Raw genomic sequence first — 6,000 nt, forward strand, 5'->3', positions numbered from 1 at the left:
GGAAATAGCAGCTTGATTATTTTTAAAAAAAATAAAAAGTGAAATAAAATTTTCTTTCCTGAATGTAAATATTTAAATTTGCATCTTTTTTTCCCTCCAATATGAGGGGCAAAGGAAGCAACTTCCTGACATAGTGCGATCAGCAGCATGTATTTATGCTGGTGGTGCACATCCGCACAGATCTCAGTGCACATAAAATTTATTCCACACATGGATGGAAACAGTTAGAGGGAACGCTGCTGACCATCACTGGAAACACTGTTCAGGAGGGCCTCAGCGTCAGCAACACTGGCTGCTGCAGACGTCAGGGAGGTCATAGAAAGTCACAGACTCTCTGTGACAAATGCGGGATCCCTACCCATTTACCCATTACATCACTGAACATTGACAGGCTTCTTTTTTTTTAAATGAGAAACAGTGGCCTTCAGTGGCTTTAAAAAAAAAAAAACTGGCCAGGAGACCTGAGTTTTAATTTCAGCCCTATTAAACCTGCAGTGTTACTCTGGGCAAAGCCACGTCAGCCTCCTGTGCCTCAGTTTCACCATAGGCAAGCAAAATGGCAAATGAAATTTAATGTGGGTAAGTGTAAGGTAATGCATGTTGGAAAAAATAACCCAAATTACACGTACTACATGATGGGGTCAAATTTAGCTACGACATATCAGGAAAGGGATCTTGGAGTTATAGTGGATAGTTCTCTGAAGACATCCACGCAGTGTGCAGCGGCAGTTAGTAAGGCAAATAGGATGTTAGGAATTATTAAAAAAGGGATCGATAATAAGACAAAAGATATCATACTTCCCCTATATAAAACTATGGTACGCCCACATCTCGAGTACTGCGTGCAGATGTGGTCTCCTCACCTCAAAAAAGATATATTGGCATTAGAAAAGGTTCAGAAAAGGGCGACTAAGATGATTAGGGGCTTGGAAAGGGTCCCATATGGGGAGAGGCTAGAGAGACTGGGACTTTTCAGTTTGGAAAAAAGGCGATTGAGGGGGCGATATGATAGAGGTATATAAAATCATGAATGGTGTGGAGAAAGTGAATATAGAAAAATTATTTACCTTTTCCCATAATACAAGAACTAGGGGACACCAAATGAAATTGATGGGTAGTAGGTTCAAAACTAATAAAAGGAAATTTTTCTTCACACAGCGCACAGTCAACCTGTGGAACTCCTTGCCCGAGGAGGCTGTGAAGGCCAGGACTCTATTAGGGTTTAAAAAAGAGCTTGATAAATTTTTGCAGGTTAGGTCCATAAATGGCTATTAGCCAGGGATAAAGTATGGTGCCCTAGCCTTCAGAACAAGGGCAGGAGATGGATGGCAGGAGATAAATCACTTGATCATTGTCTTCTGTTCTCCTTCTCTGGGGCACCTGGCATTGGCCACCGTCGGCAGATGGGATGCTGGGCTTGATGGACCTTTGGTCTGACCCAGTATGGCCATTCTTATGTTCTTATGAATAGTAGTCCTTTTCTTTAAAGCCTTTTGAGACTTCTGAGCAAAATGCACTATCCACGGTTAACTGAAAGGCTTCAGTGGGCTGCAGATCGGTCCCGAAAAGAGCCAGGAATTTTCATCATTTGACATAATTTGGCCACCACATACCTGGCTTACACTGTGCAGCAGTGAAACCAGAATTATTGGGGGGTTGCTTTCTGGATGCACACACTGCTGCAGGAGCTGCAGGTGTTTGGGCCCTCTGACAAATCAAGCTAGCTGTGCAGTTGTGGCTGGGATTCCAAAGTGGCAGGAGACTGTTAACAGTTTTGTTAAAGATTTCATTTACATAATAAACAACACATTAAAACTTTTCAGGCCCTTTCAGGATCCTGATCCCAGCTGGGCCCTGTCTTACTTGTAGCGCTTCTCTGATTGCGCAGAACATAATGCCAGAAGGAACTATTCTTGTGTAATCCCTGCATAATTAAAAAAATAACCACCGCACATGCTTGCAATAATTCCTGCTTACAGGCTAATAATAGGGTGCTCATATTACCCTATGCCAAATACAGGACACTGGGCAGTAGGGTGGGGCTTCCCAGCTGTGACTGCCAAGCAACTGCAGCTCCCTGGCTGTCCTGTGCCATGGGGCACCAGAATGTGGCTGCTGCTCCTCAGTTGCATGGGCGGTTGCCTGTCGAAGGGGTGGGGGATTTGCCAGCTGTCCCATGCCCCCAGGCTCTGGAAATGCTGCAGGGTTGCTTCATGGCTCCAGTGGTGGCTGCCCTGTGGGGGCTGTCACCCTGCAAGTGGGGGTGGGCGGGGAAATCATGCCTGGGTGTCTCATGCTTCCGGGCACCAGGAATGGGGCTCCTGCCCCCACCAGGGACCTCCCAGGCTACCCCACACCTCAGAGCACTGGCAGTGGGGCTGCCGCTCTACAGGAGAGCTCTGTGGCTGCAGGGGCTCCCTAGCTGCAGCGTTGGCTGCCCCACGGGTTGGGTGGGGGGGGGGCGGCTACAGGGGAGGCTGCCCTGTGACGGAGATTGGGCTACATCCCCGCAGTGGTCTCCCTGGCTGCAGGGGCAGCTGTGCTACAGAGGGGCTACCCACCTCTGCTGCAGCACCAGGTCCCCATTAGAAGAGGGGACAAAACACACTGCTCTGTCCCCCCACCCCAACATACCCCACCTCATCTCCATGGCAGGGCCCCTGGTGCCCTCTCCTGTTGCTGCCTGTACCCGTCATTCAGTATGTGCTGTCTGGTGGGTTCCTGGTTGATATTACTGGCAGCTGCAGCTGCACTGACTTGGGGAAAGGGCAGCTCAGCTCAGCAGGGGGAGTGAATATACAGGACAATTCACGTTCCTGCAAAAAAAATAAAAGGGGGGGGCACTTGCCAAAAATTCAGGACTTTCCTGGTGAAAATGGGACAACTAGTCACACTATGGGTGAAGTAGAACTTTCCATGACAACAGCACCAGATGCAAACATCCCCTCCACAGTGCCGTGTGGCATTTACCCCCTCGTCCAAAGCGGCAGGGACACAGACCCAGGGCAATGCCTCTCTCCACCTGTAGCCACCAGTACCAAGGCAACCCCTTTCCTTTGTAGCCGTCTCCCCTCAGAAGAGCAGCAGAGGTCTTACTGGAGCACCTGGTAACCATTCATTCCGACTGGCCTCTCAACTGGAGACATGACTGGCAGATGGTAGCCACTGGCAAATGCTTCTGTCTTAACCACTCAGCATGCTGAGGGGATCGTGGTTAGGCCCCAGCATTGAAACACTGGTTCTGTCAGCTTCCCACTGGCAGCGGGTTCAGCTGGATGAACACGCTCCCTTTCTGGGCGTAGCATTTACTCCCACCTCATGAGCGAGTTACCCAGGCTTATTGCAGTGTAGCACCATGCTTTGAAGCAGGTTGCTGTAAACTGAGTCCTGGTTCCCACCCAAGCTGGCTAAATCCAGCATTTGCCCTTCAGATCACCTCTAATGTGCAGCTCCTCAGAGATACCAGTGGCTGTCGCTCACCTCAAGCAGTGTAAGTTTGGAGCCTAAATACTTCGGAGGACCTGGCCCTCAGCTATGCACAGCTGCTGTGTTGAGCAAGCCAATGTGAGCCACTGAATTCCTGCAGCATGTTAGAAGCGGCAGAGGACTCCACACCTCTGGTCAGGCACCCAATCCTGCCTCAGGCATTCCTGTGAAGGGATCTGCAGGTTGGCCAGCTTGTGAGGACACATGCTACTCGTAGACATAAAGACTAGGAGGGACAATGAAGAGGATCTACCTTGACCAGCTGCATAACGCAGGCCATATAATCTCCACCCACATATAACTTTGCCTTCACACCCAGAATTAGACTCAGGATTGGATCCCCACCCAGGGGCCATCCCTAGGCATACATGAAATATGTGGCTGCATAGGGTAGTGATTTTCAACAAGGGGGACCATCTGTCCTGTATTAGGAAGGACGGTCCCGTATTTGGGATGCCAAAAAGGCATCCCAACTTATTTTTTAAAAGGGATGTATTTTCCCGTATTTGCTCCCCACCCCGCCGCCTCCCAGACCTTTTCCACCAGCAGCTGCATAGGAACAGCTGCTGGTGGAAGTCACTTCCCCGAGCCTCAGGGAAGCGGGGGTAGCATGGATAGCTACCACGTCCCCGGGCTTGCAGAGCAGGGCCGGAGCAGGGCCAGGGGCTGCGGCTTCCCTGGGTCTCTGGGGCAGGGCCAGCAGCTGCTGTTTCCCCAGGGCTCCCAGGGAACGGCCACCTCCTTCCCATCTCCCCAGGGCTTGACAGAGCTGAGAGGAGCCACCCCTCCCTGCATAGCTCCCTGTCCCGTATTTGGGACAGGGAGATAGGGTCGCCCAGTTTTCAGCATGTGCCATGACACACTGATGTGCTGTGAGAACTGTCCAAGCGTGCCGTGAAATGTTGCAAATTTCCCCCTCACCACAACTCTTTGCAGAGCTACAGCGGGGGCAGAAAACTGCTGCCTGAGTCGCAGCTACCATAGGGCTGGTCAAATGCCCCCCACAGAGGTTCTTCGCTGAGCCACCCTCTGAGGGGAAATGCTGACCACACAGGAGCTCGTTCACACTGGGAGGCAGCTAAAACGCTGCTTCCTGGCCAAAAAGGGCTGGCTGGGATCTTCCCCCCCGACGCTGTGGCACGAGTGAGGGAGGGCCGGTGCTGGCTGAAGCTGGCACGTGGTTTAAATAGTCGCATTAAGCAGATTTTGAAAATGCACATAGTCTATAATAGATTTAAAACATTAATGCATTTGATCCTTGTTTAGCTTGTCACATGCACTAGTATGTCGCAGACCTTTCTAGTAAGACCGTAACCATCGTAAGTGTAAATAAATGCGACGTTTATGAGCAATCGATTCAGCTGAAAAAAGGGGGTGGTGCTGTGGAATTGTCTCACTGAAGTGTGCTGTGTGACTGAAAAGGTCAGGAACCACTGCGATAGGTACCCATCAAGGAGCAGGTGAAGGATCTCACTTCAGAAAGCCTCCCAGGGATGTTGGACATTATTATGTTGATATTTCTGAATTAAAATAAAACCTTCCGAAATGGAAGCAAACACAGCAGCTGGAGAGACGTACTTAGGAATAAATGTATGCAAGAGAGGGGCCCTGGAAAATATGGCTCCCTGTTTTGTGCTGTTTTATTTATAATCTACTGTCCCTTGAGAGCCAAATATCTTCTGGAAATAGATTCTGAGAAAAAAAAATTAAACACAGCTAGGTGAGGCTGCAGCCCAGCAGGAAAATAGGCTGCACAATAAAGATAAACTGATCACAGCAGGACTCTGCAAAAATAATAGTCAGGCACAGGAAGAAAGGAAGTGCGGGGTGTGCCTTCCTGAGAGGATCCCACCAAGAAATTGTAGGCTCATAAAACTACCACTCCTGTCTTCAATCCACTTGGTCAGCTCTTACTGACACCAGGAGAACTGTCCACCCAGGACAGGAACTATTAGCACTTGCTTATCTTCTGCCAACAGTTCTGCCAGGAGAGGTTTTCCCAACATTTGGCCCTTCCAGTTGGGGCCAAATATTGGGAAAACCCCCTCTGCTGACACGTCTCTTCTTCCTTGTGGAATGAGGATGACTGGGATGTCAGCAGAAGGCTCCCGGAGTGCCAGACTTCTGCTGGGAGACCTCCGGGCTCCCGACAGAAGCCTGCAATCTAGACATCTGCTTAGTGGCTAAGCAGTCTGACCATCATTTCCCAGGAGGCTATCCACGTCAATTTGTTTGAGCATCTGTGGACAGCAAACCTGCACCAGGACAGAGATCCTCAGTTAAAACTGAAGGTGAGTGCATTTGCCAGGGTCCTAAATGGGACCGCTGTGAATGTGAGCCTTAAAAGGATCCACAGTCTATTTTGCCAGTAAGAAAAACGAACATCAGTGGCGTGATTAACGGGATTCTGGTGGATCTGAAGAAGTCTCCAGCTCCAAATTTCTTTTGCAAGTCAAGTGCAGAGAAATTAGAAATTAAAAGGGCTAATTAAGGGGGAAAAAACCAAAATGACTC

The sequence above is a fragment of the Carettochelys insculpta genome, chromosome 14, assembly GCF_033958435.1.
Source record: "Carettochelys insculpta isolate YL-2023 chromosome 14, ASM3395843v1, whole genome shotgun sequence".
In the NCBI taxonomy this organism is placed as follows: domain Eukaryota; kingdom Metazoa; phylum Chordata; order Testudines; family Carettochelyidae; genus Carettochelys; species Carettochelys insculpta.